General features: G+C 39.5%; 1 long non-coding RNA gene across 1 annotated transcript; it reads right to left on the reverse strand.

Annotated features, from left to right (window-relative positions):
- Positions 1-684: 684 nt before the first annotated feature.
- LOC128857251 (uncharacterized) lies at positions 685-21,301 on the reverse strand. The gene is made up of 3 exons (XR_008453906.1): positions 21,213-21,301; positions 1,013-1,170; positions 685-942 (listed from the first exon to the last, which is right to left on the reverse strand). It is a non-coding gene; the product is annotated as an uncharacterized LOC128857251 (long non-coding RNA).
- Between the last annotated feature and the right edge of the window lie 283 nt (positions 21,302-21,584).

The raw sequence follows: 21,584 nt of genomic DNA on the forward strand, positions 1-21,584 counted from the left end.
GCTTTTCGTCAGCCTCTTAAGCATAGTTTGATTACTACCTGTAATATAATTTTATTCGCCTAACGAATGCGCAGCAATTCCCAATATGTAGTATAACGAAATAATTTCTAAACGTGTCGTGTACTTAAAAACAAGACGATTCTCATCCCAACACTAGGAAGGCATTTATTCCATACAGAGCCATTGAGTTCTAGTAAATAAAGCAGTAAACGTGCTAACACATCGGATCGGATTGCCTTGTCGCATTCCTTCATAGCAACTCTCCTTCTCTCTTAGAGCTTAACACCGCAAGCAAGAATTTCTATTTCTACTAATATACTTTTCAAACCAGCTTTATGAATACCTCCCCTTTGGTTGACTATAAAGGAAAGGCCAAAATCAGTTCTACTTTCATTCAACTTTAATTCCCATCGTTTTTAAATTAATTTTTTTATATTTTCGGAGCGGCCAGAATCTTGGTATCGAAACTTTATTTGTTTCTGACATCGGTACAAAGTATCGCGTGCTGAATAAATATAGGTAAAAAGTGCTCGACGTATTCAAGTAACGAGTAAAAATTTTTAATTATAAAAATCACACTTTTTTTTTAATTTTGTTATTGAGCGTAAATTCGTTTTTTATTTTTGTTGGAATTAATTAATATTTTTATGTTATTTAAATATGAAAAACTTTGACATAATGAAATGAATTTATGATAAGTGATAGTTACAGCATTACATATACCAAAAATATCAAAAATTAACCAAACTCGAAAAAAGCATCGAGTAAAAAAACTACTTGTTTCGGAGGAAAAGCGTCGAGTATTTAATTGCAAGTACAGGTAGTACGCGGAGTCACAGGCATCACGAGGAACCACAGAATGAAAAATCGGATTTTCTGGAAGTGTCAATTTCGGCATTACCTGCATTTATTATCTTCTTATTGCTGCTGAAGGTCTTTCGCCTAAAATTCGTTTATTTATCAAACAACGGCTAAGTATTATCTTATTTTGTATTAAAAAAAATCCCTTTACCTTCAAGCACCATCTGTTTTTCTCGTGTATTGATTGCTGCACCCTGTAACCGACATTTATTCACCAGAATTGAGCTCTGCACCCTTCTCCCCCCTCGTTTTGATGTGATATAGCCAACGCAATTTGATGGTTGCACTGATGATGCTGCTCTGCTTCAGCTGTAAAACACAAATACAAATATACTATAGCTAAAGTACAATACATTGAAGTTGGTGTTATTCTTGTTGTTGCTACTGCAGTAAATATTTGTTGTAGCTGACATAGTCGTTTTTGTGCTTGTACGTAGAAATTCCAATTTCAGTAGTACGACGATGACGACGAATGGCTTGGAATACATACTTACATACATCCATACATATATACATACAAACAGATATACATATCTGCCAACGAGGCAACAGTAACAGCAACAACGTTAGCCATAATGCCACAGTCATTCAGCAGCTCACAGCCAACATGGCGCACTGGAGGTGAAGGATAGCGCACACCAGCGCAAATCTGATTACACACACACACTTGCACACGTACAAGAATGTAAATGCTTTTACGCATTTATAGCACATTTATAGAGAGAGAATTAAACACACACATACACGCCCAGAGACTCATTCTAAAGAGCATTGTTCGCACAGTCAGTCCATGAGGCAGGCTAAGAGCCAAGCAGTCAGGCGTGGAGGACAGAGCGCGCCAACACAAGGATATCCTTGAAGTGTTGAATTTAAATTTAAACTAACGGACATTACAGGCCCATGCAAGTACAAGATGTACTGTTTGTTCTACGAGTCCGTTATAATATCGTAATTTTTTCCATATGCGCATTAACATGAAAACAAAACACTCACAATATGTGTACGTATATGTGTATGTATTCAAGAGGATATTTATGAAAAGCGAACGGAAACGGTACAACATGGCATGAAACGTTATTTTAGAGAAATCGAAACATTTTAACGTAAGCTCAAAGGAAAATAGTGACTGAATTAAAAATGAATGTTAAAAAGCTAAGAGTCGAGCTGATTTCTTCACATTTTCTCTTCATTCGCTTTAGACTCCCTAACTTTTTCAGATGTCTGCTGAAGTCTTCAAAATTTGTCAGGGGACGAGGCTGGGCCAATAGTTCATCAAAACTCATCGTTCAAATGAATATTGGATGAAATATTGATAGCCATTTTTGTAAAAATCGAAATCGGGATATATCGAATACTCTTAATTATAAATTTTTTGGGTGAACTCCCATTATTGTGAACTCTGGAATAGTACTGTATTAAGGGGATTCTTCGCCCGCGTCTTGAACCATGGTGAAACAGTTTCAGAGGTATTGCCAAGTTCAGACCGTTAACCGGCTCTGAGCAAATTTAAATGAATTAACTGATGGGCTGACGTAACGGAAAATGTGAGAGCGGTTGGTTTGAGATTGTGTTGGTGGTATAAGAAAAAAATTAACACAATAAATCAAATGCAATCAATACCAATACGCGTCTGAAGAACGACTGAATGGACGAGTGTGTGAATACCTGCGAAATAAGCGAGCAGAATTCTGGGGCCGAGTACCCTATAACGTGGTAACGAGGATGTGGCAACAAAATGGTGCGGAAGCGCTAGTTGGATTCTGGATGAATCACCACTCTAACCAACCAACTCTATAACGTAGCAGCCGAAGTTGCTCGCACAATTTTGGGTTTTACCATTGGCCAAACCTGCTAATCTATCATCCTTGGTCTTGAACCATCCATAATTGGGCTTTTCAATTTTATACTGAGATCACAACACCAGAAATATAGGGCAAATCAATTAGACCGTAGATTTTTTTTCTATATAAATTAAACGCGACAAATTTTCCCAATTCTTTTTATTTAAAATTTTTTTTTTAATATATTTTTTAGTCTATGAGATTTATGTATGAAACGTAATATCCGTTAAATGCCCTTGGCTGCATAAGGTTACGCATATCAAAATTTTCTATGACTTTTTGGAATAGCTTGGGTTAGTTATCAATTATAACTGATATGATTTCGTGTTTCGGCTCTGCAATCGGTTCGGGCTTATTGGCATTTATGTACCATACTTTGCGCGCATTTCCTGAAAAAGAAGTCCGATGGTGTCAACACGCAAGACTTCAGCGATCCTCCTGTATCGTAAAATAATGCGTCTTGGGAACTTCATGTGTAGGTAAGTCCATGCCATCTAATTGAGACCATAAAAGTTTTGTGACTATGCCACAACCTGGCAGGAGGTATAAAATGCATTTTCTTACAATGTGGAGGCTAAACAAGGATCTTTCTGCACGAGGTAACCCACTTCTGGGAAATCCTCAAGTCGAGCAATCGACGGCTCGGGCATCGGATGTGCAGGCCCGAACCCCACACTCCCCTATGACCGGAACTGACACCCAGGGTTCCGGAGGAAGCGAACTACTAGTGGTGAAACATGGCACATTGGCTATGCCAATGGAGAGCCGAGTGAGTGTGAGTGATACACCGCCGTCGAAACGATCTGAAGCAACTGAACAAGTTGTGGAGGATGTGGAGATGGCGGACAATCTCTCAGTAGACTCAGACGGATCTCTGGTACCGAGTAAGTCTTTGACAACGGTTAAACCTGGTGCGAATCAGGTAAGTACCGGTAAAAAGACCGAAGTTATTGGAGATTCGAACGCAGGTGTTGGTCTAACCGCAAGGCAGATCAAACGAAGGAGACAGAAGGCGAGGCAAGCCGAAGCACTAGCTAAGGCAAGGACTCAAGCTCCGTCAACTTCGACACCTGTAACGGAAACGGGAAAGCGTGGCAGAACAGAGGATTCCTCTGTAGCGCTGCGCTCTTCCGGAAACGAAACGGGGTCTGTGCCAACGACCGGGAAGAGGAGAAAGGCAAAGAAGAGGAAAGTCGAGAGACGGAATTCGGAAATGCCTGCATCCTCGACCCAATCCAAGGCAGACAAACCTTTGCCTGACAAGGCAGAGGCTAAGGGACCTCAAATGTCGAATGACACTCTTCCGTCAACGTCTGGCGAATCATTCGCGAGAATGGCAGCAAAGGCAATGACGGTGGAGATACATACCGACAAACAAGATGGTCTACTGCCCAAAGGGCAACAAGACTATCTTGACAGCTATCTTTGGAAAGCTATCGGTGAGTCGAAAGACGCGCCGACGTTCGAGGGGAAAAGCGTGGTAGACGGCATCGTAAAGGTGCACTGCTCCAATGCTTTTTCCCGAGAATGGCTAGAAAAAGTTATAGCAAAGATTCCAGCCTGCGAAAACAGCAAGTTTATTCTTGTTGAGAGTAGCAAAGAAAGGCTGGTACGAGCGAGTGTCTGGATTCCGGGTCCTTCCTGTAATTCAGCAGAACTCCTCAAACGCATCCGTGTTCAGAATAAGGATCTTGACACGACTCTCTGGAGAGTATACTCGTGCACCAGGCAGAAATCCGCTACCACTTCGGAGGCGGGTTCCCACCTGGTACTGGGTATCGATCTTGGGTCCCTCAGGGTGCTTAAGTCGAAGTACGGTTGCCGTCCTCACCTACATCTGGGGCGGATCCAGTTCCGCGTCCAGGATAAGGTGGAGGACAAAGCGTAAATATACTCGGTCTCATGACTGAAGTAATATTTACACAGATTAATCTGCAGCATAGCAAAGCGTCTACGGCTCTCTTGTGCCGTAGGCATGCAAAACTGCAAACAAACCCACACATAATACTTATACAAGAACCATGGGTATGTCACAAGCGTATCTGTGGTCTAAGTGCTATGTCGTGGGGACAAATACTTCATTGTGAAGGGAATGTGAGACCGCGAGCATGTATTATCATGCCGAGGTTGATCGAACACACGATGTTAAAAGAGCTATGCTCTGGAGATATCGTTGCTGCAAAAATAAAGTACTGGAAAAGTGGGAACAGTGTCGAAGCTATCATAGTTTCGGCCTACCTACCCTATTACTCTGTACAGCCACCTCCTTCGAGGGAGCTAAGAGAAGTGGTCAAGTACGCAGAATCCAATAATCTGGGGCTAATAGTGGGCTGTGACGCAAATTCACAGAACATTGTGTGGGGAAGCAGCAAATGCAACCCCAGAGGTCTCAAGTTACTGGATTTTATCCTGTCATCCGATTTGGTCATCCAAAACACTGGTAACAAACCAACTTTTGTGACCAGAAGGAGACAAGAGGTGATTGATTTAACACTTACCAATAGGTCAGTTGGAAATCAAATCAACCGATGGCGAGTTTTGGAAGAGGACTCTCTTTCTGATCATCGCCTTATCGAATTCCGACTGGGAATTGACACAATATCAATACCTTCCGGTAGGAATCCTCGAAATGTGGACTGGGACAGGTATGATGAGCTTGTAACAGAGCGATTACCAAACCTGAAAAAACTCAAATCAGCAGAAATGATTGAAGATGCGACTAAGAAATTAGAAGGTACTTTAATCAATTGCTTTGAGGAACTGTGTCCACTCAGGCAAAGCAGACAGGGGAAAGCGGTTCCTTGGTGGAACCCTGAACTGTCGAAGCTTCGTGTACGGTCCAGGAAACTTCTTAATAAGGCCTTGAAGACCAAAACAGAAGAGGACTGGGCCAATCATCGACTTACACAGAGAGAATATAAGAAAAAAGTACGGCAAGCCAAACTTGAATCCTATAGAAATTTCTGCAGTAACGTCGAAGAAATGAGGGAAACAGCGAGACTTTGTAAGGTCCTTCATTTAGACCGCTCAGTAAAGCTGGATTCCATTCGAAAACCTGATGGTTCATACACCATTTCCAAATCGGAAACGTTTAATGCTCTACTCGAAACCCATTTTCCGGGTAGTAGAACTCTCTCTGAAGCTGAGAGTGGCATGAACAATGACGGTGGCAACGGTGGAACCTCTAGGTACAGCTGGTATATTGCTAGTCGGATAGTGACAAGGGAATCGATAAGGTTTTCCTTATCTTCCTTTGACAACTTTAAGTCCCCTGGACCTGACGGAATATATCCAGTAATGCTTAAAAAAGGAGGAGACAGGCTGATTGAGGCCCTGAAAAGGATCTTCACAGCCTGTCTTGCATTTGGTTATATACCATCCCAATGGCGACGCGTAAGAGTAGTATTTATTCCAAAACCAGGAAAAGATGACTATTCCCTAGCAAAAAGTTTCAGACCAATCAGTTTGACATCGTTCATGTTGAAAAGTCTGGAACGAGTGGTGGAGAAACATATTCGAGTGGGGGTATTGCCGAGAAGTCCACTCAGTAGAAATCAACACGCTTACCAGAGTGGAAAATCATGTGAATCAGCCTTACACGATCTTGTTAGCAAGATTGAAGCTGGGCTGGAAGCTGACGAATACACAATGGGCGTGTTCGTGGACATTGAGGGGGCTTTTGATAATGCCACTTTCGGCTCGATATGTTATTCTGCCGAACGACACGGAGTTAATCAAGCCATTATAAAATGGATATACTCCATGCTCTCTGAGAGGCTGTTAACCGCTGGTGGGAGCGACGACGAGCAAATCACAGCCAGGGCCAAGCAAGGATGTCCCCAAGGGGGTGTTCTTTCTCCGCTGCTGTGGTGCTTCGTCGTAGACTGCCTATTAGCGGAGATGCAGGAACTCGGCTTTCACGTCCAATCATATGCGGACGACGTCTGTGCGCTAACATCGGATAAATCCTTAAGGAGGCTTTGTACGAAAGTGCAGAGTATCCTTGACAAAATCGATGATTGGTGCATGAGACAAGGTCTTTCCGTTAATCCGAACAAAACAACCATAGTCTTGTTTACGAGAAAACGGAAATTGGATGGACTCAGTCTTCCAACACTGAAAGGTGTGACACTTGGTCTTTCCAACGAAGTTAAATATCTAGGAGTAATCTTGGATAAGAAGCTGACCTGGGAGACACACGTTTCACTGAAGGTGAATCGTGCATTGAAGATTTTTCAGCAATGCCGTAGAGCCTTTGGCAAAACTTGGGGTCTGAAACCTGCTGTGGTCCTATGGATATACACGGCACTTATCAGACCAATCATCACTTACGCTTCTGTGGTCTGGTGGCGACGGAGCATGGTTAAGTCCACAATCCGGGAACTATACAGGCTGCAAAGAAGTGTATGTTTATGCATCACGGGTGCCATGAGTACAACCTCTGGTGATGCCCTAAGTGCTATGCTTAATCTGCTCCCCCTGGATCTTAAGATACAACAGGAAGCAATAAAAGCAATGTGTAGACTCCATAAATATGGTTTCTGGCACGAAGATGGAACTTCGGGACACAGAGAAATCTTTAAGTTGCTGTCGGAGCAGTATCCACTGTTCTTGGCACCTAAAGATGACCTGATACCCACAGTTTCGTTCGGAAGGAAATTTGATGTCAGATTTCCATTGCGTGAGCAATGGAGCAATCCAGAATGCATGCAGGGAGGTTTGACGGATATTATCTTTACCGATGGGTCCAAGACTGAAATAGGGTCTGGAGCCGGATGGTACTTAAACGATAGTAATAAGTATCACTATGCTATGGGGGGAATGGCAACTGTTTTTCAAACAGAAGTTTTTGCCATCCTAAAAGTAGCCGAATGGATAATCGAGAGGAGATGGAGCGGGAAACAGATTGGAGTCTTCAGTGACAGTCAGGCTGCATTGAAGGCCCTGGAGAACGCGAAGCAAACCTCGAAGATTGTTCAAGAATGTAAGAAGAAGCTTAATTCTGTCGCAAGACAAAACAGGCTTGTACTTATATGCGTTCCGGGACACTCCGGTGTTCAAGGAAACGAAATTGCCGACGAATTGGCCAACCGTGGATCAGCGGTGCCCCCACAGGGGCCAGAGCCAATAATCGGAATCAGTCCCGCAGGAATCAAGAACTGGATCAACGATTATGTAGGCAATCTACATAAAGAGCGATGGTCCGGTCTAGAACGCTGCAGAACTGCAAAGTGTTTTGTGACAAGTCCGAACAGAAAACTGTCAAACTTTCTACTAAAACTTAGAAGGAAAGACATTCGGTTGATGGTCGGCATCATTACAGGACACAACCCATGGGGTCAGCATATGACCACCATTGGAATCATCGAGGACCCGGTATGCCTGTCCTGCTTGGAGGAGGCGGATAGCACTGAGCACTTTCTCTGTGAGTGTCCTGCCTTTGCTAGAGCCCGACTACGGGTATTGGGTTCCGATGTCATGGGAATGAGTAATATTCGTTCTCTAAAACTGGAGGATATTTACAGATTCGCCAAAGAATCTGGAAAATTCTCACAGGACTAACTATCTCTATCTCTGTCTCTATTCTTTCCTATCTCTTTCTCTGATACTTTTCTCCCTCCCTCCTTAACTATCTACCCCCTTTCCAGAGCTTTAAATACAATGGGCTTTTTAGCCTGAGTGTTTTAGGAGCCACCAAATCTCCTGGTGCTCCTTGGCTCGACCTCTTCAAATTCATTAAAATTCATGCCATAATAACGTTCGACAAAGTACGGTCTGATAATCCCGCCAGCCAAAAAAGCAAACCAAACAATCCGCCTAATGCGCAATGCATAAAATGTCCTTCTTTAATAACGACGGTTTAAATAAAACATGTGGATCACTTTTACACGTTTTTCTCCTGAGTATTGCTCCATGGCTAAGTTTGGCAAAGCCTGCACTTCCAAATGTCTGAAAAAATCAACGTATCACAAGTAATTGTTGTCAAAGATTTGTATAACCCTTGAATACTTTTATAAGCCACCCTTATCTTGAATAAATTATTGAGAGCATTTTTCATCGCTTGCGTTTATCTTGAAATGGTTTCGAAGATTCCAAATCGGCTACCTTTTGTGGAAGGCGCATTTGTGAAGCTTGCCTAAAATGTGTGGCTATAGACGAAGGTGTGGCTTTTATGAATCCTAAAATTGACGAAATTCCAAGATTCGCTTGTAAAACTGGGCTTGAAAGACGTGGAATTTCTAGAGATAACTTTGGATATACGAAGAAATCAGCCCACTCACGCTCAACAAGTAGCTCCCGGACATTTTCATCATTACGAGTATTATCAGAAGAAAAAGAAATTGAGAGTCCAGCTATTCCAATAAAATTGTGATAGGTGAGAGGGTTGGTTGTTCAAGTGCAAACAAGAAACCACGCAACAGGCGATGATGTGGGGTGCACAAGCCGCTAATTAATCCATCACGTGGATGATGGACAGATGCTAACTATTAAGCAGTATATTCAGATCTGTCGAAACAAAATTTTTTCAAAGGCTGTTGCGAAACCAGGAAATAAACGAACAGCTCAGGTACTTTTTTCATCACGATATGGGACACTAATGAAACAACGAACCTCTTCATGGCGCTTTCGGGGATTAAATAAACTCGCCCAGTACAATATTCCCTTTGAAATCTTAGACATAGAAATAAAAAGTGTGCTGCTATACTTGGATCTCTCGAAATAGATCTGACTCAGAAACAAAAAAACAAGAACAAGATTTCACACGAGATCAACGCTAATAAAATGGCGCTACTCGACGCTAATTAGAATTACTTTAGTAGAAATACTCAACCACTTCAAAAACAGGAACAATATTTCCTGGGTCTAGCGCCGTGTGATTTCTCGTTAGCTACAAAAACAAAGTTTTAGCTGAAAATCATTGACGATGACGAGAATATAATTAATGCAAGTAATGTCGAGACTACAACCTAAAAAAATCCGATTTTGAGTACCGTGGGCTTGCATGGCCTTGGACCTGCCACCCTCAATAATATACAGGGTGGGCCATATAGCGTTTGAACCACCTATTTTTTTGAGAATGGTAACACAACTGACATGTCACATGTGTTCATAATTTACTTAAAGGTTTGACATTTACGAAATGGGACGCTATACACTTGAAAAAGATTGGGAAATATTGAAAACCTATTTCCAAAGTGGTGAGTCTTCTTCTTCTTTTCTGATTTTCACATCGGTGGGTACGTCACACTGCCAAAGTTACACTCGAACTTTTGGCTACCATTTTTGAAAACCGAATAATCAGCCGAAATTCCGATATCAATTGGCCGCCTCGGAGCTGTGATTTAAACCCGTTGGACTATTTTTTGTGAGGGGCCGTTAAGGACAAATGCTATGCGAACCATTGATGGTTCAAAACACGAAATCGAAGTTGCCATTCAAGAAATTGGAGCCCAAACAATCGAAAATGTGCTTAAAAATTGGGTTGATCGAATGGCCTACTGTAAAGCCAGTCGTGGCAGTCATTTGAACGATATTTTTTTTTATTCATAAATGACAATGTTCAATCTTCAAAATAAAAAAAAAACGTTTGAAAAAATATTTATTAGTTTTTTTTTATAGCCGATTCAAAAAGCAAATTTTACAGGGCCCACCTTGTATAAATTTGAATGGTTATTCTGTTTGAAAATTTGAAAACGATTAAGATATGAGATTTAATTTGTGTTTTATCTTTTACTCGAAGTCACTTCATCGAGGTTCATAAAATTGGCTCAAAAGCTAAGAGAAACGTTTACTTCTAGTGCCATGCTTTAGAGAAGGAGCTTAAGAGATGGATCAGCTGAAGGAACGCATGGGATCAATTTAAGCCTACGCCTTAAGGATTAGCTCATTTATCCTTTATTTACTTATTTTACAGATCTTTATTTATTACATATCTTTCAGTTATTTCTGAATCACCCCTGTGTGGGTTTTTGGATACACGGCAAGCCTATAAATTATTCCATAACCCTATTCAGGATTGCAGCCGTTTAACTAGATGAGTAAAATAATAAAATGAATAGTGCGGCTCGCGTAATTTTCCTTGCAATAATAAAGCTTTGCTTAAAGAAATGAGATGGGAAGCGAAAAAGTTAACAGAATAGAGGGAGTGGAGGGAAGAAATGGGAAGTTTTCAAACCAGAACTACTGTCATGACTCAACAGATTTGTAAATATTAAATTTGAGTCACTAATCACCTCAATAGCGTTTAAGAAGTCGGCAGATAGACAAATTAATAGAGGAAGAAACATAAACTATGACCTCCTGCAAAAAGAATTTTTTAATATCAATGTAATTTTTGAGCCACTTCAAACATAAGTCATGAAAAATAATTTAAGGAAAATAATGACAATTTGTATGAGAAATAGCGGTCGAATTACATGTCGAGAACTTGTTTTAATGAGTAAAAGAGTTCAAATTGTTAAGTTTGTTGTTTGAGTCGCAAATTTTTAAAGTTTTTTGAATATATGAAATTTTACCTTTCACTATGTAATTGAGTCCTCAAGACGACTATTCCATCCAAAAAATTTTTTTATGATGTGATTTTTATGATTTAGTAAATGTCAAGCAGCCATTTTTAATTATCACTCCTTGGTTAAAACTGTGAAAATATTGTTATTGGTGATTTCGGAAAAGTAACACACCTCTTAACATTTAAATAAAAAAGGGCGTACAAGTAAAACAAAAAAAAAAAAGATAAAAAATATAACTCTTTAAATAATCTGTAGAATCGAATATCTTGTAAACGGTTGAGTTTTGGATAGCATGTCATGTAATCATGAATTACCTAAATATGCAATATTATCCGTAAGTAACTAGGAGGGTTTTCCCAGTAACTCTGTATATAAGTATATATAACTATAAGCGTTTTTCAGTAAGAGCGCTTCAACTTTTTTTTTTAATAAAACACAAACGGTTTGACTTTTTTAACTAATTTTTTTTTTTATTATCGAGTTTGAACATATACATTAAAGCATGAAATTCGATTTCTTTTGCATGACCACCGCGTGCACGTTTTACGAAGTCCAATCGTTGAACCCAATTTTTGGACCACTCTTTTGCATAAATCGGCCGAAATTCCAGCAATTTCGCGTTCAATATTGGCTCTGAGCTCACAAATCGTCGCCGGCCTGTTACTGTAGACCAATGACTTCACATAACCCCAAAGAAAATAGTCTAGAGGCGTCAAATCACACGAGCGCGGCGGCCATTCGACCGGTCCATTTCTGGAAATAATGCGCTCATCGAACTTACTCTTCAACAAATCAATTGTAGCGTGTGCTGTGTGGCTTGTGGCCCCGTCCTGTTGAAACCACATGTCGTCTAAGTCCATACCATTCAATTGCGGCCAAAAATAATGGTTTATCATATCGCGGTATCGATTTCCATTCACAGTAACGTGACGATCGTTCTCGTCAACGAAAAAATATGGGCCAATTACGCCGCCGGCATGTAAACCGCACCAAACAGTGATTTTTTCGGGATGCAACGGTGCCTCATGAATCACGTGTGGATTGCTTTCTGCCCAGTAACGCATTGTTGTTGCCAAAAGTGAGCTTCATCATTGAAGATGATTTTTTGGAAAAAATCTGGATCAAGTAGCAGCAACAGAACGATTATTTTCATAAAAAATTTGCAGGATTTGCAATCGTTGCTCAAGTGCGTAGCGTTCCATGATGAAATGTATACTAATGAAGTTTACAAATGATAAGCGAAAAATAAAAAAATATTGCGTCGTTCGCCCTCCCTATCGGAAAAAAGTTGAAGCGCATCTATTGAAAAACGCCTTACATGCATATATAATTGGCGCTTAAATCCTTGACAGGATATTTGGTCGAGCTTCTCCTCCAATTTGTGGCGTTGTTGTTCCGCAATGGAGAGGCGTAGTGTTTTATGCCGCCTCCGAACCTATAATGGTTTTTTATGGGGAGTTTCTTCATGACATAAACACACTCGGAATTTGAATTTAGGTTGAAGTCTCTAGCAGGTTAAGTTTTTAACAAAAGAAGGGCAAGAAGGGCACATAAATAGGTTTTCTATGGCTTAGGGAAACGAGCACTATTAAATCTCATCGAAACCAGTAAAGAACTTTCTCATGGTGATGTACTAAAGTTGGCTAATACTGTTTATTAGAAGGCCCTAGAGAAATGTTTTCTTCCTTGTTTGAGAGATTCAAATAAACCTTTTTTATTGATAACAGAGAATATGTCAAAAAGGAAATCTAACTTAGTATTTAATTTCACTCTTCTTTCTCTTCATCCCGCTAACTTTTTGACCCTTGTTTTAGCTCTTGAACTTCTTGCTTTTCTTGTGTTTACTGATTTACGCTTAAGAGAAAATATGTTTGAACTCATACAGGTATTCCAGAAAGGTTGTCTAGTTTCATTGTTGAAAACTTTCTTTCCGAAGCATCGATCTTTCAATTACGCTATGCTCTCATGTGCGTGTGGTGTTCTAGCGTGCGGTTATTTTCGTGGACAGCTATCGATCCAGCAAAAGTCCACATATGCACATATTTACGTGTACCCATACATACACATACTAGTACATGAGTAAAGTAAGTAAGTTGGCCTCAATCACCGGCCACGCTAGGCGGCTGAGGCATTGTGTGTGGCAACCAAGCCGGCGCGTAAGCAAGCAAACATTGCGTGATGAGTGCGGCGTGCGTGAGTGCGTGCATTTACATATATGAACACATACCGACATCGAATGGTTGGCCGAAGCAAATATGTAATGGTGCCACCACCGACACTTAGTCAACAACCAACAGCGCTAGCAAAACTCTGGCAAAGGCGATGTGAATTGTAAGCGTCCAAAAGTCAGCAACATATAGTTAGTCAGCCAAGTTAAATAGTCAGTCAGTCAGCAGCTAGCTGCATATAATATACATATGTATTTAGACCCGGTAATCTGTTAGTCAGCCTATCGTTACTGTCGTGCTCCGTATCCATTGTGAATGGGCGTGTTGCGCTTCGTTGTGCGATATTTCGTTGCGTATGACGCATTTTGATGGCAACATTTGCCATTTTTTCTCCCACTTGATTTGTGTGTATGCGAGTTTTTTTTTTTTATTTATGTCTATTTTTATTTTGTTTTTATAATTTTTTTGCAGCGTCACTTTTGTATGAAATTTTTGTTTGCTTTTTGTTTTTTGTTTGTTAGCAATTTTTTATTATTATTATTATTTTTTTTTTTTTTTGTTTGTTTTTATTGTCGTCGCTGACAATGAGTTCAGTGGAAATTTGCTGTTGTGTTGTATGCCGCCTTGATGATGATGACACAATGGCAACACTGAACACTCAGCACTATGAAATCGGGTCGGGCCGCGCCAAATGACTGAATTCATCGCCGCTGTCGCTGTTGCTGTTGTGCGCCATGCTGTGCCCTGCTTCGATTGTGGCTAACAGCTTCAGCTCTGACATTTGCCGACACCGACATTTTTACTGCTGCTGTTGTTGTTGGTTTCATTTGTTGACGCTGTTTGCGTACGATGTCCACCCACACCCAGGTTTATACTTACATCCATCCACACATACACACAAATATATTTTTTATAAACTTTTTGCGCACTTTTTGTGTAGCTCTAATTTTTTGTTGAGTTTCAGTGTCGCATTTGCTTGCATTTATTGTGTATGGATATGTATGTGTGTATGCTGCGAGCGCGTGCTTTTTGTCGGCATGCATGTGTGAGTGCTTACCTTTTTTATGTGTTAGTTTGTATGCTTGTAATGCAAGCACTTTGACTTTTGCGAATTTCCAGCATTAATTTTTTATCTACCTATGTTTTTTTATGCATGGTCGTATATACATACATACATATGTGGGCATATATTTTATTTCATTATATTTAAACTTTAACAAAAACTCAGCTTGCAAAAAGCTCTCATATGATATTGCACTTTTTTCCTGTTCAATATTTAATTCTGCTGGTCATGCATTCGCGCAAAAAACACTCGCAATATTTTTTCGAGGTTGCCAACATTCTTTCATGATAGTGTACAGGTGAAAGATTAAAAAAATATCAAATTATTTCAATAATTTAACCTAAAATTGTGCTTTGGTGCCAAGTTTAATATCCGCAATCAGCTACGACTCAATTTCGATTATGAGAGATGTTCAGAATTCTTCTCACTTATTTATCCATAAAGCCTACAATTCATACCATTCGCACTGACCTCTCCATCCGCAAACTGTGCTTTGAGGGTTGTGCTAGCGCTATCTTTTCGAGCAGGCAAGATTGGAGAGAGGGGAGGGTCGGTACGGATATAGATACCTCTTTTTCACTGACGGATCCAAAATGGAGTCTGGAGTGGGAGCGGGGGTTTACTCTAAATCAGCCAGCATTTCAGTCTCCTTTAAACTGCTGGAAACAAGCAGCGTTTTTCAAGCCGTGGTCTTCGCAGGCATGCAAAATGCTTCGGGATCGCTGTTGGGAGGGAGGCATTAATATTTTTTCCGATAGTCAAGCTGCAATCAAGGCACTGTCGTCGCCGTATTGCAGCTCTCTTCTCGTGAACCCCTGTAAGGAGGAACTTAAACGTCTCGAACGTGCAGGAAACATTTCCCTTATCTGGGTTCCTGGGCACAGGAATATAGAGGGAAATGAAATTGCCGATGAACTTGCCAGGAAGGGATTGGCGGAACCGGTTCCAACTGTCCCCTTCTCAGACATCGGTATCCCCTTGGCCGTCGTTAAAGGCAAACTACACAATTTCTTTCTAAAAAAAGCGCAAGACAGATGCAGGTCTGTCTCATCGTGTGCTATTTCAAAAATACTATGGCCTCAATATGATAGAAACAGAACGCTTAAGGTGATGGGAATCCCCCGCCATTCAATTTCCGAACTCATTGCGGTGATCACTGGTCACTGGGTGTCACTGGGTGATCGGTACTCATGCGGAGAAGTTTGGAATTCCGTACGACCCCTATTGCAGAAGCTGTGGGGATCCTGCAGAGAAAGAGACTGTGGAACACTTTCTTTGCAAATGTTCGGCTCTGGCGGCTAGGCGCTTGAGATTCCTTAGCGTGCGCTTTGGGGATAACTTGAAGAAATTCTCCAGCCTAGATCCCTTTTCTCTCCTCCGCTACATCCACAGCACTGGATGGCTGTAGAAGGTTTTTTTCTCTTCCCTAAATCCTTTCACAGGTAGTGGCCCACATTATGGTATCAAAACGGCAAGTAAGTGCTACTTGTAGTGTACCTGGGGTACTCTTGCCATCTTACCTACCTACGTACCTACAACTCATACCTATCCTCATATACCTACTCTATAAGATATAAATGGTGTTTAAAGCCCACTTCCTTTCTTATAGACACCTATGTGATTTTAAATCCATCAGTAAAGCATCTACAATGATCAAACCAACACTGAATCTCGGAGAACTCAACGGTGTTTTTTTAATTTCATTTATTACATACAATCTGTTATTTAAAAAAGCCGTTCAGTATTACTTCTAGTTAGAATTTAAAAAAGTTTTTAGTTAATATACAATTTACTCAACAGTGCAGTAAATTTTACCCACAAAGACCAAGGTGGTTCTCTGTTTGAGAACAACAAATGTATTTATGCATCACTAAGCGACTCCATCTGAAGTGATCCAAAAATTTTCGACATTCTCGCCAATTATTATATTACAAAAATTTGTTTGTATGTAGAATTAAGTATAATAAAAATTAAAGAAAACAAAAAAAAATTGTGAAAGATTTAATCATTTTCTTAAAGCGATATATCTTCGGTTTGTTTTTTACCACTTTTATAAATTTAGTTTTGTACGATAAAATATACTTAAAAAAATATTTTTGGGGAAGAAATTACTTATTTTTGTATTATTAATTTTTGAGGAAAAAAATGTGTCCTTAATTTTTTAAAAACAACTCCCCTAGAATTTTCTTCCCGCAATTTCCTGTAAGATACATAAGAAAAAAATTATGAATTAAATCTTGCAAATCTTGCGTTTGTCGCACGATCAATTTTCTTAGTTTTAAAGAAGATGGGAAACAAAACAAAGTCTATTCCAAGGCGTTAGGTTATAATACTTTGTATTTTTTCGTAACCAAACCGCTGTCATGGCCCTGGTGACGTCAGCGAATAAGTTGATTCTTTCAAATTCACTGAGAGTCGGTTAATGGTCTGGTCGTGGCCACACGTTATGAATTATTTTCACCATGCTCCATATATCTATATATTGGCCTTGTCTGCTTAGTTTAACAGTTAAGGCTTGATTTCAACGAGATTAAGATCAGTTGCCGCCGCGGAGTGTAGCCTATATACATAAGTATATATCGCATTCATGGAGATTGGATGCCTTTATTCATAAAACAGGTAAGAACGATTACACATACCAGCCTGAAAAGCTTCATATTTGTATGTATAATGAGATTTGGGCTAGAATGTGTGAGGAGACTGAGTAAGATTTGCATTCCAAATCAAGTTTCTATGAGGCGAGGGAACGAAGCTGAATTAAGGTGAAATTTTCGATAGATATTTTTATGATATCATCATCACCATTGTTGACGTGACGGTCAGGTATGAACTTTGGCCGCCCTTAATAACCCTGATCAAGAATTTCGATCCTATGCAAAAATCCCCCAGTCGTCCTCCTGGCGTCGTCATTAACTGTGTCAATCCAGGTTTTCCGTGGGCGACCTCTTTTATAGGGCACAAACAGCTTACTATTGCAGATCTGAAGCTCAATGTAGTCGGCATTCATCGTTGTAATGCATGTAATAGATGGCGTGATCTATCCGCACCGGTCCATGATTTTCTCGGAAGATGACTATAGTGATCGATATGTCGTAAAGTATCGATCAAATAATTTAAAGTTTATGCTCGTTGTCAAGGTGATATTTCACACTAAAAAAAATCTGTTGTTGTTTTTGTTTGCTCCATTCAGTTGTGAGTTACTGGGTGTTAACATTGTAAGTCAACAAAGAGAAAATTGGGTTAATTTAACAGCTTTTCTTTGATAAAGGCGAAAATGTAGCCAGGCCGCAGAAATTGTGAATGGTGCTTATGGAGCCAATACTGTAATCACTAATTACACCCTTTGTTAGGATCCTTTTCAGCGAACTCTTCTTCCTGTTGGTAGTGGTTTGATGTTTTTCCACAAATGGTTTTATGCCCCCTCTGAATGAAGACGGTTTTTTATGAAGAGCTTTTTCATAGAAGAAATACACTAGGAGGTTTACCTTTGCCTACCGAGGTGCGATAGCTATTAGAAAAAATCTCTTCCATCATTTTGTATGATACTTTATCTACGATATGGTAGTCCCGTACCAACCTATTCGGCTAGAGCGTTCGCTTACGAAAAAACTGAGATTGTGTTAGTGATATACGAAAAAAAATCAACACAATCCCCACTCATTTAACTTATTTGCAATCTGAGCAGCAACTGATTGGACGAGTGTATGAATACGTATGAAACGAGCTTGCAGGATTCTGCTGCCGAATCCCCGATGACGTGGCAGCAGAAGTTGCTCGCACAGTTTTGTTTTTCGCTATAACAGATTGCCAAACCTGATAATATATCATTCTTGGTAATACATCTCCTTTGTATACGGAGTTTTGTCCAAAATTTACTTGTCGAATTTTAACTATGGTATACATTTTTTCGGCATTAACAGTTGAAATGACACCCACATTTATCAGACATTTAGTTCAGGGTTAAGCATTTGCAACATTTCTTTACCGCTCTCGATGTTTACTAATTGACTTAAAACCACTTGATAGCAGACGGTCTATTCTATCGTGCTCATTTATTATTCCTATTATTTCTGGATCTATTGATTGTCCTTCCCTCTTAAGTAAAATTCAATTTAATATACCCAATATGAGGCTCCGACAGTACGAAACCTTTAAAATTGGCTTCTCGAGAACCAACTATGGGATGAATGCTCCGATTCCTAGGGCATGTTCAGATTTAAATATGTTTTTCAATTCTTCTGGTGCTGATTTTACATGGCCGCATGGCATCTTAGTCAATCATCTTAAATCGTTCTTTTCTTAGTAACTAATAAACTATTGTACATTAGCTTAATATAGTCTGTAAGAATGTATCCATTCAAAGACAATAAATAAATAAATAAAATAAATAAATAAAATATGGAAATATGCATGCCTTAAGATGAAGCTCATTTTTACTTCGGCACATTTAGTAAAAAAACATTTCCATCATCATGGAAAATCCGATGCATCGACGAGGGACTGTTCGAAGCGGATTTTGGTCGAAAGCCATCATTGAACCATTTTTTTTTTTTAATTTGAAACAATTTCTAGCGCTTGTCTTTCCGAATTGAAGGGGGTAACATTAGCATTCAACATGAACATCAACAATCTTTTGCGCACTCTCTTCGAAAATTAAATAATCAAGGGAATCAGTGGTGTCATTTGGCCTAAATGCTGGTATTTAACCCCATTCAACTCAGGGCGCGAAGTTCAAAATAAAGGTTACGCCAGTCATTCATAGGCGTGTTAAGAGTTAAAGCATGAAATCAAAGTTGCCATCGATGAGATAAGTACCAAATCTCACGAAAATGTGCTCTAAAATGTTTAAAGGGGCGTAGTAATTTAAATGGCATTGTGTTCCATGTATAATCACAAGGTTAACTCTTGGCAATAAAAAAAACCCATGAAGACCTCAAATGGGTTTTCTCATTACCAAGGCCTAATTTGAGGTTTTTACGGGAGGTTTTTTTTACATATAAGCCTAAATAATATTAAGTACTAGCCATTTCGTGTTTAATATTAATGCAAGTAATTATCGAAGGCTCCGACAGCCATAGCCAAATGGGTGGGTGCGTAACTACCATTCGGAATTCAGAGGGAACGTAGGTTCGAATTTCTGAGAAACAAAAAAATGAAGAAAAAGTTTTTTCTAATAGCGGTCGCCCCTCGACAGGCAATGGCAAAGCTCTGAGTGTGTTTCTGCCATAAAAAAGCTCCTCATAAAAATATATCTGCCGTTGGAAGTCGGCTTGAAACAGTAGGTCCCTCCATTTGTGGAACAACATAAAGACGCGCACCAAAAATAGGAGGAGGAGCTCGGCCAAACACCCAAAAAGTGTATATATATATATATGTATATAATTATGTCCTACCAATTGTCATACTACCAATTGTCATAATGAACGGATGGTTGTTGTTAGTACAACTACGACTATACATAAGTTGGCCGCCACTAAGCCGTCTTGGAGCAATCGGAAGCTTAAAGTTGGGATCAATATAAGTTAGAAAATTCTGAAAAATATACTGAAATAGAGGTTTGATGAAACATAACACATTAGAATAAAAATATCCTGCACAACTAAGAAACCAACGAGAGTCGTTACAGCTTTATAAATATAAAAAAGTAGACAGTCAAGTTTTTCATTTGTAGAGAGTTACAAAATACAACGAAAATACATATTTTTGCATGCCATTTGAAAAAAAATTGAATTTATGTCAAACATTTTGGAGGTGGAAGCAGTGAGCGATAGTCAAGTAGTCAACGGAGCTGCCAGCCAACTTGTCAAACGAGTCAACTCAATTCAACTCAAGTCGTCCAACTACAATCATACATACAGGTAATAAAATATTTTCGCGCGCCAAATGTAGTTTCTTCATGGTGTAGTAACTAAGTATGCTTGTAGATATGTAAGCATATATGTATGTTGCCGCGCCTTATCGTATCTGCATCTGTTGCTGTTGCTGTTGATGATTATGTGGATGCTGATGATGACTTTAAAGTTGTCATCTATTTCCGGTTCCTGTATGGCTGATTTTTTGTTATTTTTTCGAGAGTGTTTGTGAGCTTTTATATGTTTGGAAGCTAATTTTGAATGTCGTTTTTTTATCGGTGTTTTTCTATTTATTAGTTTTCTTATTTAGTTTTATTATATTTTTACAAAACAACAGATTTATTTTTAACTTTGCTTGAACTCGATTTCATCAAATATTATAATTATTATTATTGAGTCGTAGGGCACTGTCATCCCTAATGTGGTATGTTGTGCTTGACTGCAAGTCTAAAATTGGAGGCTTCTGATGAATTTGAGTACCTCTTCAGGCTTTTTTTCCATATCACTAATGGATTTAGAGCCGTGTCGTTTTGCAATAGCCGCACATTTAATGAAATATGTGCTTTCTAAACCCAGTCGAATGAAAGCTCTCGGCTCAACTAATATAGAGCAGCCTCTTGGGGACGAAAAAACTATAGAAATCCAAATTTGGTTCTACCAATGTAAGTAGATTTTTGGGTGGCGCTACATTTAAATGAAGGAGATGAAGAAAACTGGTATACGAATACTTCCTCCATACTTTCCATCCATAATTACTTATTCATACAGGCATGACCGAATTAACTCTAACAGGAAACTTTTTCTAACTTCCTAAAATACATCCATCTACCACAAAGCGGTTATATTCATAATTATGCTATTTGTTTAACAAGTATTTCGAAACTTTTGTTTACAATAAACTACGCAACGTTACGTACCCAACGGATCGGCGACTCCCTTAATGCGCTTTGTCATGCAAGCCAGTAGTGTCAAACGTGTAAAAGTGATGTGGCCATATAATAGACTAATACGTAGTTCCAGTGCTTCCAGTGCTTGGGCATTCACAATACAGAATTTTTGCATTAAAAAAGTTGCTCTTCCTTTAGCTTGGCGTACCGTCCTTTGATTAGCAGTCATTAAAATCCACCTGAAAAAATTCAATACTACTTCTCAACGCGCATCTATATAAGGTGATTCGATTTCACAAATATAACAATTTAGCGGGCTGTTGTCGTGTTTCAGCTAAAGGAAGAAAAGGGAAAGAAAATACAAATACTCTCGCTTTGACAGTCAGCCACCAATCAGCGCAT

This window comes from Anastrepha ludens, chromosome 2, assembly GCF_028408465.1.
Source record: "Anastrepha ludens isolate Willacy chromosome 2, idAnaLude1.1, whole genome shotgun sequence".
In the NCBI taxonomy this organism is placed as follows: domain Eukaryota; kingdom Metazoa; phylum Arthropoda; class Insecta; order Diptera; family Tephritidae; genus Anastrepha; species Anastrepha ludens.